Genomic DNA, 12,721 nt, shown 5'->3' on the forward strand with positions numbered 1-12,721 from the left:
ACTTCCTTGCGTTTACCAAAAAATGGTCCACATGTCCTAACTGAAGCAGAATTGGCTTAAACCTTTAACACTTGGAACCATCCCCACAATCGGGAGAAATGGCTAACACAAGTAATACACTAAAGCCCGACCCCGTAACCTAAAAGTTCAGATTTCAAAATTATTACATTTGCGACCATAAAAAAGGTGGGTCCACATTCCTGGTACCACCGACCCTCCACCATTGATCTACCCTTCGTGGATCTCATGGTCTACGTAGATTTCGAGTGGACAAGTAGCTTGAGGATTACCTGCCCGAAAAGTGGTATCCTCTTTCCTTCTCGCTTTTGTGTGTCACTTTCCGAATGGAATTGGAAGCCTTCCTTTGAATACCAATTGCCGCTTGGACCCCTTCCAAAATACTACTTGTGGTATTCAAAACCACTTCCTCACGAATTTACTTGTGCGCTTTACTGTCGAGCGATGACCGTCGATCCACCCATCGGATGCTTCCCGCTCCTTGGATGGATTTATGATGGAGTTATGCTTAAACCCCAGTTTCTCTGTTTTTCGTAGACTCACTGTGTAGCCATTGATCCATTGAATCACTGTGACAAACCTGCAACACTTCCAGAATCTGTCCTCACGCCACTGCTTCCTTCATTTTCCTCCGCTAATCTCAACCTTTCCCATTGTTCCATATCTTTGGTCACTTGACAGAGACAGTCCTCTAACAATTTTCCTGGGGGTAACAGCTCCCAGACGTACCGGGTGTCCCTTTCCTTATTAATCACACCTTCGTTCGCCAAACGATCTGCTACCATGTTAGCTTTTCTTTTCACATGGACAAAGCTTACAGTTTTTAGGATTTGCAAGTGGGAGTAGATACGATGAAAGACTTGCGAGAGCCTCCAGTGTTTTGACACTTTATCTGGTGATGTACCATTACATATTTTCTTGGCCGCTCTAATAATCAGTTCTGAATCTGCTTCAATGATGACATTATGAGAATCAGAATCCACCAATATTTCCAAGCATTGCTCTAGGGCCATGAGTTCTGCCATGTTATTAGTGGCCTTTCCCAAGTGGCCATGAAAGATTTTCTTTATTTGACCCTGTTCATCTCTTATAACACCCCCAAAACCAGCTAACCCTGGGTTGCCCTTAGATGCTCCATCTATATTGACTTTTAAGAAACCATATGGAGGAGGCTTCCAAATATTTATATCTGAATTTATTTGGCTCACTCCCTTGATAATGCCCTGTGGGCTTATGGACTGGAGACCCAAATGTAGAAGGATACTCGCATCTTGGGGCATAGGAGGGTCTTTTGGAAGTGTCCTTAACAAGCTACTGACTATGTCTTTGAGTTGCCTTAAAATTTGTTCAAATATGTGTTGGGGCTTGCTTGCTTTGTTCTTGAAGATCCGACTGTTGTGCTCTTTCCATACATTCCAAATTACAAAGCCTGGAATTAGGGTCCAGGATCTGTTAACAATTTCATTCCCTAAGAAGTTTTTCCTCCAATTCTTCAAAGTGTTGGAGATGTTGAGTCTATCCCTATCAGTGTGCCTAAAGATTGAGGCCACCCATTCCCACACAATGGAGGTGAAAGGACAAAGGTTAAGAAGGTGATCCATCATCTCCTCTTGTGAGTCACAAAGGTAGCATTTGGATGGTCCAATGAAGCCTTTTTTCAGGAGATTCTCCCAAGTTAAGATTTTCCTTTGATGAACTAGCCAAATAAATAATTTTATTTTCATCCAATGGGGGCTTTGCCAAAGATTCTTCCAAACTTGATCAGGATTGGGATAGTTAAATCCTGTTACTACCTGTTTAGCTTCTTTGAGGTTAAAGTTTCCTTCAGTGTTCTTTCCCCATCTTAGTTGGTCAGGCAAGGAGGATACCAGAATCCTCCTATGCTCTAGATCCTGTGTAAGAGAGTCTGCCTGGGCCCTCAGAGGACTCTCCTCATTGTAGCCTAGATTCTTCCAAGTTCTCCATTTTCCATTGTTCCTTTCCTGGTCCCAGAAGTATTTTACCATAAGTAGACCTTTGTTTTTTGTGTCATTCTTGAGAGCTGCTAATTCATCCTTATACAAGTTGGTTTCCTGTTGCCAGTTATCCCCCCAAAATTGTGCATGGTTCCTAGCTCGAATTTCCCATAAACTATGTTGCCAACGAATAATTTTATTTTCCCAGGCAAGGTTCCAAATGTGGGAGCCATTAATCTGCCCTAACATTCTAATGTGATCTTTCTCCTACCAATTCTTGACATATTTTTGTTTCCAAATCTGATCCTAGGGAGTTTCCAATTCCTTGATCCATCTCCACCAGAGTTTGGCTCCCGAAACCTTGCTGATGGTTTCAGGATCATGAAGCCCCAAGCCACCATGGCTCTTGGGTTTGTAGATCTTGTCCCAGGCTACTAAAGCCAATTTCTTTTTCACTTCTCCTTTGCCCCATAGAAAGTCCCTCTGGATGCTCCTGATTGGCTACTTAACTCCTTTAGGAGTAGGAAGAGTTGAGAACATGAATATGGGAATGGCCTGCAGGACAACCTGTGTGAGCACAAGGCACCCTGCCAGTTAAAGACTTGCATGTCCATTTTTGGATCTTGTCCTGCATTTTGTTTATAACTGGCTCCCATACTTCCTTGTTGAGAGGTTTATCTGTGAGAGGTATGCCCAGATATTTGGAAGGGAGTTGGTCCCTTTGAAACCCAAGAATTCTGGTGATATTTCTTTGAATAGTAATGTCAGTGTTAAAGAATAAAACTTTTGATTTGTTGGAGCTTACATCTATTACAACAGCCATAGTAAAGTCATTCAAAATTTATTTGATCGTTTTTGCTTCCCTGACTATGGGTACGACCTGCAACATTGTGTCATCCACAAATTGCTGATGTGTTTTTGTCGTTCCATCCAAGGTGAGTTTGATGCCCTGGATTCTACCTTCAGCCTTAGCCATTTTAATCGCTCTACCAAGCACTTCCATCATGAGAACAAAGAGGAAGGGTTAGAGCGGATCCCCTTGTCTGAGACCTCTAGAGGGTGTGAAGAGTCTTGAAGGAGCACCATAAAGCAGGGAAACTAGTTGGGTAACTAGTGCCATAACCCATCTTATCCAGTTTTGGTCAAAGCTAAAGGATTTTAGGACTACTCTTATGTAAGACCAACTTAGCTTGTCATAAGATTTCGCTAGATCTAATTGAATGATCATACCAGCTTGTTTGTTTCTTTGAGAGAGTGTACCATCTCATGAGCTTGGATGATATTATTGAGGATTTGTCTTCCTTCCACATACCCTGTTTGTTCTTGTGAGATGAGAGCTGGTAAAAGTGGCTTGAGTCTGTTGGCAATTACCTTGGAAATAATTTTATACACCACATTACATAAGGCTATTGGTCTGAAGCCATCCAGAGTCATGGCATTATCCTTTTTTGGGATCAAAGCTATGAAGGAAGCATTAAACACCTTCAAAACCTTTTTGGATCTTTTTGAGTCTTCCACCACCTCAAGGATATCCTGTTTTACTATTTTCCAACATGCTTTGAAGAAGTCTACATTAAACCCATCCAGGCCTGGAGCTTTTCCATTTTGCATTTCATTGATCACCTCATTGACCTCCTCTTCCGACACTGGCCTATTAAGATTGTGGTTATCTTCTCTGGTGAATAGTTGGGGGATGTACTAAGTGAAATGGTTGATGAATCTAGATATGTCCTCCATAGGCTCCTCTGCAATACTGAGGAAATGTTGTACAAGGAGAGATTCCATGTCTTTGTGAGAGAATATTTCTCTCCCTTGAAAGTCTTTGAGCTTTGTAATTCTGTTATGTGCCCTGTGATCCATGGTGGATTTGTGAAAGAACTTCGTGTTTCTTTCTCCCTCTCTAATCCATTGTATCCTTGACTTCCGTCTCCAAAAAATCTCCTCTTGCAAACACCGATCTTCCCATTCTTCCAACAAAGAATCAACTAGCTTTTTCTGCTCCTCGGTAAAGCCCTCGGTGATGTTGATCTGATTGATTTCCTCGAGTTTCTGCTCATCTTCTCTTTTGGCTTTGAATATATTGCAAAATTCCATTTTGTTCCACCCTTTAAGCTTGGATTTTATATGTTTAAGTTTATGTTGGAGCATGAACATTCTAGTGCCTTTAATGTTTAGATCCTCTTTCCACCATTTGTTAATATTACTATTGAATTCAGGGTGAGAGAGCCAGGCATTCTCAAATCTGAAAGGTTTGTTTCTTGGTGTACCTATAAAAGTGGCTTCCAGTTGTACAAGCCAATGATCCGAACCTCCAAAGGGAAGAATAGAAGCTGTCATGGTAGGGCCTAAGAGAAAGAGTTCCTCTGAGATAATAAATCTGTCTAATTTAGAGGCGACTTGTGAAGCTCCTCCCCTCTTGCTGTTCCAGGTGAAGGTCCCATTTATTGTCTCCATGTCCACTAACCCCATGTTCATTATGAAGTTCTGGAAGGCCATGGAGTCTCTGCCTAGTTGCCTGATGCCCCCTTTTTTCTCTGTAAGAGATCTTATCATATTGAAATCTCCTGCAATGATCCAGGGCATATTCGGGTATCTTGCTCTTAGTTCCTCAAGGGAGGTAAGAAGCTTGAATTTGTTTTCTTGATTTTGAGGGCCATAGACATTTGTGATCATGTATATCTCCTTATCCCCTAAAGGTTGACATACCTGTTATAGACATATTTGGGCACTGCAACCCCAATCTTATATGTCCATAAAACAAGGGCTTCTAAGTCCCTAAAGTGTTGTTTTATACCCTAAAGGAACAAGGTCAGCTGATTACATCATCTCCTAGAATTTCTCCATGAAAAACTGCTCAGAACTAGTCAAAACTGGACCATCTCACCTGCTCCATGGTCAAAGTGCGATGCGTCTCACCTAATGCACATGAGGGGTACGATGCATACTGAAAAGAACTTCTATGGGGTGCGATGGGCGAGAGTAGACAAATGGTAGAGATAGTTTGCAAGGCGGATGATCATGGAATCTTCCAGAAACTTCTCCTGTGACACTTGCCTCTCTGACTTCACCCAGGGATGAGTAAGAGATCATGAAATCTCCAAGTGGAACAAAGAACTATCAGAGAGAGGACACTAATCAAAATCCCAGAAGCTGACTCACCCACCTGCAAACATATATATATGGATCCCTCATCCTAGAGATCAAGAGGCTGGAATTTTGCATCTTGTAAGGAAGTGCTGTTGGTTTCTTTGTGGAACATCATAGTGTTGGGTGATCTAGCTTTTCATGAGGTGAAGAAGGGCTTTCATGCTGGGAGGATGGCGCTGGGTCAGATCAATGGGTTGTAATCCTCTCTTCTACCACTTCTATCAATAAAGCTATTTGAGTTTTCCTGCATATTCTTGTATGTCTTTGAATATTGAATTTATATATGCATTTGTATGGTCAATATATATATGATCCTATATTATTTATGATTGTAGATCTCTATGCTTTGATCGTATTATGTTGCTTTGACTCTACAGGTGTTCTTTGAAGTGGGACAAGCGAGGAAGAAGTGGCAAAGATCTGTCAAAGGGGAGAGGGAAAAAGCAAGGAGCCAAGCGAAAGACTGAGGTTGGTACTCTCTGCTTCTCTCTCATCTACTACTCATAAAGGAAAACACAAGTGACTTTAGTTTGTTTGTTTTTAAGATAGCTACCCGTCTTAGTGGGACTAGCAGCTCTGAACGGACACTAGTTTTCCCGATAACAAAATGGCGACCCCACTGGGGAGCGAATAGCTTGTTTGCTTGTTTCTAGTTTGTTTACTTTATAAGCTACAGATGAAGCCTGAAGTTAAGCCAACTAGCCTTCGAACTGCTTTTTCTATGCAACTGCAAAGTAGATAAACGTTACTTTAGTCAATCTCTAGGTTAGTTTATGAATTAAATATTTGACTTGCAAACATTCTAAGTGCCCTGGTGGTGGCTCAAGTAACCTCATTAGATCAGCCCCTATGCTTTGTATTTATTGACTATCATTAGCTAAGCCTAAATCCCTGAACTAAGCTACAAACTGTGACCAAAAACCAAGTTAAAGTCTCGTCCCTGGACCATCACACTATCTCCTTTTGATAGTCTGGACGCATCACACCTCTCGTGTGCTGTAGGTGAGATGCATCCCTGTTTCGCTGTGTTACAGGTGAGATGATCAGATAAGATTGTTTTTGCCTCCAGATTTTGGTTTTTCTTCATTCTCTTCAGCTTTATTCAGGAGTTTTGTTGTTTGTGATCAGTATACCACTGTTGAAACTCCCTTCCTTTGCATTATTCAGCCTCCATTGTACAAAGAATTATAAATGTTTTTATGTATTTTTCGTCATTTACAGTTCTCCTTTACAAACAATAGCTTAATCGAACTGTCGTCTTTTGATTTGAAAGTGTCGCAAGTGTCATTTTTAGTCAAAGAAAAGAATCCTCCTTTTTCTGATAGTCAATTACACTGTTACTCTTGTATTTGATTTGAATTAATAGTATTTCAAGTGTCAAAAGCAGTTTTCAATTCAAAATCGTAAAATGTCGTCCTTGTCTTCCTTTTGTCTTTTGAAGAGAAAATTTCTAGTACTGTCGCTTTGAGAGAAAAGATAGTTCAGATTTGTACTTAGCATTCTTTTTGTCATTCACACATTAAGAAAGCGGAAAATAAATACATGCATGTGCATTTGCATTTAGATTGCTTGTTGATTTTGTTTTAGGACAGTGCATCTAGTGTGTGCTCTCTGCTCTATGTTGAAAGAATTTCGTTTCTCTTTCCTTAGTAGCTACGATTTTCATTGCAAAAAGAAGAGTAAACGACTGTTTATCATCTTAGATTGCATATTTAGGAATTGTATATCTACATCACACGGTGAACCTTAAAGGCAAACTTCTTAAGAAAGATCAACCGTAAAATAAATTCAATGAACATAAAAATGCTTTGGAACCTAGCGCACAACATTTAGAAGTCTAGGCTAGAGACGTATTCCGGCGTCATAAAGCCTGGTAACTATTGCTTTCATCGTAGGTTGGGTGATTCCTCCTCTTTGAGATGACAAGTGCCAGTACGGACTTGTGCTCCTACATACCGTCGAGTATATATTGGGAGACCACAATAGGCTATATCCTTTATCCTTAGGAAGCCATGTCTGCCACCCTACCAATTGCAATGCACTGAACACAACATTCAGGGAGATTGACTACCGTACCGTAAAAATTATTCTGCAGTTTTGCGATTGGTTTGGTAATCCCTCTATCTAGATTTCCAGAGTAGTCACTTTCGTTCCTTTTCAAAATCCTTAAAAGAAAAGGTCCATCTGAGCACTTGTCACTTTAGGCTCATTAAAAATCAAAGGTGACTAGAGTCATCTTTAGCTTTTTCTTGACTCTTAAAAATTGAAAAAGAAATTTGTGTCAAAGCATCATAAAATTCATTTGATTTGAAATAACATTTTCCCCTTTTTAGTTTGAGTTGATCAAGTAATCCGCAATTGTGGAAGAAAGTCAATCACAACCCCATCGTTCGCGGAGACTAATGAGTCAACCATCTTTGACTCTAGAAACGAAACCATTTCGGGCCAAGCGAACTCGTTTAACTGGGTCAAAGTCTCCTGGTTTGTTTGAAGCTTATATTTGAACATCCTCAGAGACTTCGGTTACTCCAACTATTTCTGGTATCCCTGCCTCTATAGAAGAAGTTCCGCAGTTACAAGAGGACATTAGAACTGATCTTAGTGTAACGGTAAACGCTTCTATTCCTGAACCAACTCCATCTGGGGTTGATTCGAAAGGTGTTTCCCCTCCAGTACCTATCGCTGCAAAGTCTATACCTTCTTTGGCACGAGAAATATTTTACGGACCTGACGATCTACCTCTTCTGCCTGGACTGATTGCTATAGAAGAAATTATGGAGGATCTTCCATCCAGTACTCCATTGTATTTTGGAATTGGGATCCACCTATATCCTTCTACTTCAGAAGATAGTATGCCTTCATTGCAAGTTCCTGTAGAATCTCTATGAAGTCTTTTGGATAGACTCGATATGTCTGGACAACCATCGACATCTAGGACTGTGTCGTCTGATACAACGGCAGCAGAACCTCCTACAACCACCCCGACAATGTTTGTTGGTATACCATCTGTCCCAACTAGCTCTCAACCGCTAGAGGAAGTCAACCCAGGGACTATTTTGATAGTATGGTCTGTTCCTGTTTGTTCATCCGGAATAATATCTGGAATTTCTTATGTTGAGTCTTAGCAAATTGATCCTTCACAACAGTATCAATTTGGGCAGTCCAGTCTCCAAAGGCCAATCTTTCCTTTGAGCACTGGATTTCCACCGTATGGGGGGCAGTATGTCCTTTCATTGTTCCCTCCAGTAGAACAACCATATGAGAGTTCACAACAGAATTTGGGTCAAGCTAGAATCACATCCAGTGGTTGGGTGCCAATACTGCCTCAACAACCAAGAGTTGTATACTCAATGCAACCAAGTCTACCTGTGTCGAATATCCCCACTACACCAGCTATTGTGACGATGTCGCAAGTACAAGCGTTGCCTGTTGTATGCCAACCTCAAGTTTCTCAGGTCGTAATACAATATCCTCTTGTCTCCGCGACACAACCACAATCGCCGATTAGTGGGTCCTTAACTGGAGAAACTCAGGCTCAAACGGGTACTATTACCCCTCATCTTGGTCAGAAAGCTAGTATTGGACAACAGCAAATGGCTTCACAACCATGGTTGGTACAATATCAACAACCGCAATTCAAACAAGCTTACCGAGGACCTGAGCAACAAAGCTTTGCAAGTAATGGGCAGCCGTATATTCAAAATGGTCAACATCAATCATATCATAATGGTTATACCCATCAACCTTATCAAAGTTATCAACATCAAATACATTATGCTGGTATGCAAAGATCCACTGCTCAGGCAATCCCATCTTATCTTGGGTATGCTTCGCCGAACCTGAATCAACAGTTGCCCTTCGTGGCGACTTTAGAGTTACTAGATCTAAATTGGATAACAAACGATCCAATTGCTTATGCCCCTTGGTGGCCAGAGATTTCTCATAAACTTCCGTCAGATATTCCTAAATTCAATGGAAATCTGGGTGAATATCTGTCAAATCATGTGATGACCTTTCATCTATGGTGTTCATCCAACACTCTCAATGATGATTTGATTAGGCTTCGCCTTTTTCAGCGAACGTTAACTGGTTTGACAGCAAAGTGGTACATCAAATTACCTAGAGCTTCATTCAATAACTTCAGCACCCTTGCCACCACCTTTTTAACCCATTTTCAGTTACCAATAAGGTACGAAACAGGAATGGAGCTTCTTAACAATTTCAAGCAGATGATAGCCACTCACATATCTGATCATATTCATGAGTGGGGATGTCATCATAGAATGGTAAAAACATATGTTCCTGATTAGGTACTAGGGTTTATTAAGTCATTGTTACCTTCTATTACAAAAGATGTGGCTAAAGGGGGGGGTTTTCACTGAAGAGCAAGTCATCACTTGTGTGCAATATCTAGACTTGATCTATACTTAGTCTGGCATGCTCTATGAAAAAATCCCTGATGCTCCTAGACCAGAGTTTTCTGTTCCTCCTCCTCCAAAATCAAACAAAGACTCTCATGCCAGTGATGGTGTGATAGGTACAACAAGCATGAAAAATGCAAAGGCTACATCTAAGAAAGCCCACACGGTTTCTGGTAAAAATGAAAATTAAGAACTTCTCGCCTCGTAGGTTAATGTCGTGTCAACCGACAAGGGCAAAGAACCGAAGCAACCAGGGGGCAAGAAGAAAAGGCAAAGCAAAAAGAAGAAAAAGGATGATTCGTCTCCTGAAAAATCTTCTGCAAACCCTTCTGGAGAAACGAAACCCATTCATCCATGCTTTATATGTGATGAGGATCATTGGACGAGAGATTTTCCACATAAAGCTGAGATTAAGAAGTTATTCAGAAACTCAAAAACCTCAGTGGTATTGACTGATCCATTTCCGAACCCAGAAACCAATCTGGTTGCTAGCAACAATGCTTCCCCATCCCAAGTGCTTATGTTGTCCATTTCGAAACAACAAAATGATGCTTTAATATCGACAAGGAATAAAGATTACGGGAATCCACAAATGTCGAACAACAAGGCTACTGATCAACCTAGTATTTCGACAACAACTTCGACCGAAGTTGTGCCACTCATCATTCCTGAGCTAACAATAAAGCCGCCAAAGGGAGTAGTACACAAATTGACATTTAATCCTCGTTCCAGAGCAGCACAGAATTATAATATAGTAGAGGACCTAGCCCAATCACCATCCGCTATGTCGACACTTGAGGTACTGCAAAATTGCCCCTCCCAAAAGCAGGCTCTATCATCAGCAATAGGTGGGATTGACCCAGCGGATTCCAATCTCATGGCCTTTAATCATAAAGGATATGAACCTCAGTTACAAGCTCAACTCGCTTTCCTCATTCAAGTGAAAACCCTCAACAAAACTGTTCATCGAACAATTATTGATGAGGGGGCATCTACCTGCATTATGTCAATAAGTCGTTGGAAAACTTTAGGATCACCACCCTTGTCACGATCATCAACGATGTTAAAAGAATTTGATGGATGGACATCCACCCCATACGGGATTTTAAGTAACTTGCAAGTTGAACTAGGAGGCAAAAAAATAGAAATTGATGTTGACGTTATCGATGGAAATCTCGATTACAACATTCTACTGGGAAGGCCTTGGATTTATGCTATGGCTGTTGTTGTGTCGACATACAACATAAAGATTGCATTTCCTTTTCAAGGAGGAATTACAATCGTCGACCAACAAACCTTTCGCCCCAACAGTTCACAAGTTACGGGAAGCATTTTGATGATCCATGGAAGCTCTCAATTGCTTCAAAATATTGGAGTAGCCCTGCTAAAAGACCCTACATTGATGGGTACTTTTTCCCTACCGCCTCCAAACAATCTGGCGGAAGTGGCCACAGTGGGAACCTGCAATATGGTATCTTCTATTCAAAAGATTTCCGAACATGATATTAGCATGGATCATCACTAGGTTTTGCCTCCAAGCCCCATGTAAATATTGTAGCAATCAATATTCTCGGCCTGGGCGGCGAACCCAAAGCAACACTCATCAAGCGTTTGGGTAGATAGGTCTAAGGAATATGGTACCTCTTTAGATCCTTGGTTGCATGTACATTCTATAGATGAAGGAATCATTCAGTCGACGATGATAGGAGAGGCACCATGGGAAGATTTCCACCATCGTTCCCATCTTCTGGATTACAATGAAGATTCTTCCAATGACCTTAATCATCCTTCAGTTTTTGATTTTCTATCAAATACTGTAAATATGGTAGATTCCAAGCAAAATCTATCCAATATTGAAGAAACCATCGCCATAAATATCTCGACCAAACCAGATGTTGTAGAGAATATTCATGTCGGAAAATCTTGTTCTTCTTTAGAACTGGAAGTATATTACGCTCTCTTTTGTGAGTTCAAAGATGTCTTTGCTTGGTCATATGAAGAAATGCTAGGCATTGACTCGAGCATAGTTGAACATGAAAGTAAGATGTATCCAGATGTCAAACCAATACGACAACGGCTTCGGTAGGTGCACCTGAAGAAAGCCGCTGCCATTAAGGCAGAAGTTGAAAAACTTTTACGTGCTGGTTTCATTTACCTGGTTCCTCTAACTGATTGGGTATCGAATATTGTTCCTGTAATGAAAAAGCAAGGAACAATTAGAGTGTGCGTTGATTACAGGGATGTAAATCAAGCTTGTCCAAAGGACAACTACCCTACGCCCTTCATCGACCAGATAATTGATGAATGCGATGGATGTGAAATCTTTTCGTTTATGGATGGATTTTCCGAGTATAATCAAATAAATATCCACCCACAGGACCAGTCAAAGACTGCATTTATTTGTCCGTGGGGCACATTCACGTACCGTAAGTTACCTTTCGGTTTAAAGAACGCAGAGGCAACCTTTCAAAGGGAAATGAATTACGCCTTCCATGACATCAAGAACATTGTTCAACCATATCTCGATGATCTTCCGGCTCATTCGCGAAAGTGGATTGATCTTCCGCAGTATTTGAGAGCAATATTTCTATGTTGCTGACACTACAAGATACGACTCAATCCGCACAAGTGTGTGTTTTGTGTCAGTTCTGGTCGTTTACTTAGCTTTGTAGTTTCAAAGGACGAGATTTGCCTCGACCCATGTAAGGTTTAGGCAATCATCGATCTGCCTCCACCTTCAAATTTGCTTCAGATTCAGAAACTCCAAGGGAAAGCAAACTTTATGAGGAGGTTCATTCCAAATTACGTCGAACTTGCTAAAGGTTATACACGTCTATTGAAAAAAGAAGTGCCCTTCAACTGGGATCAGGTCGCACAAGCTTCCTTTGATGCTATAAAGGAATTCCTAATAAAAACATCATTAATGTACGCTCCTGACTATCCAAAAGACTTTAACTTGTATCTAGTTGCAACAGATATGACCATCGCAATGGTTTTAATTCAAGAAGACAATGGAATCGAACATCCTATCTATTATTTAAGTAGAAACTTAAATGATATAGAAAGCAAGTACTCCTATGTTGAAAAGCTAGCTCTCGTAGCTGTTCAAGCAGTACAGAGATTTCGAAATTATATCCTCTTTCGTAAAACTACCATTTTGTCAGATTGCAACTCTATGAC

This window comes from Pinus tabuliformis, chromosome 1_1 (genome assembly GCF_031772625.1).
Source record: "Pinus tabuliformis cultivar Carrire ecotype Pingquan chromosome 1_1, CPIR1, whole genome shotgun sequence".
NCBI lineage: Eukaryota > Viridiplantae > Streptophyta > Pinopsida > Pinales > Pinaceae > Pinus > Pinus tabuliformis.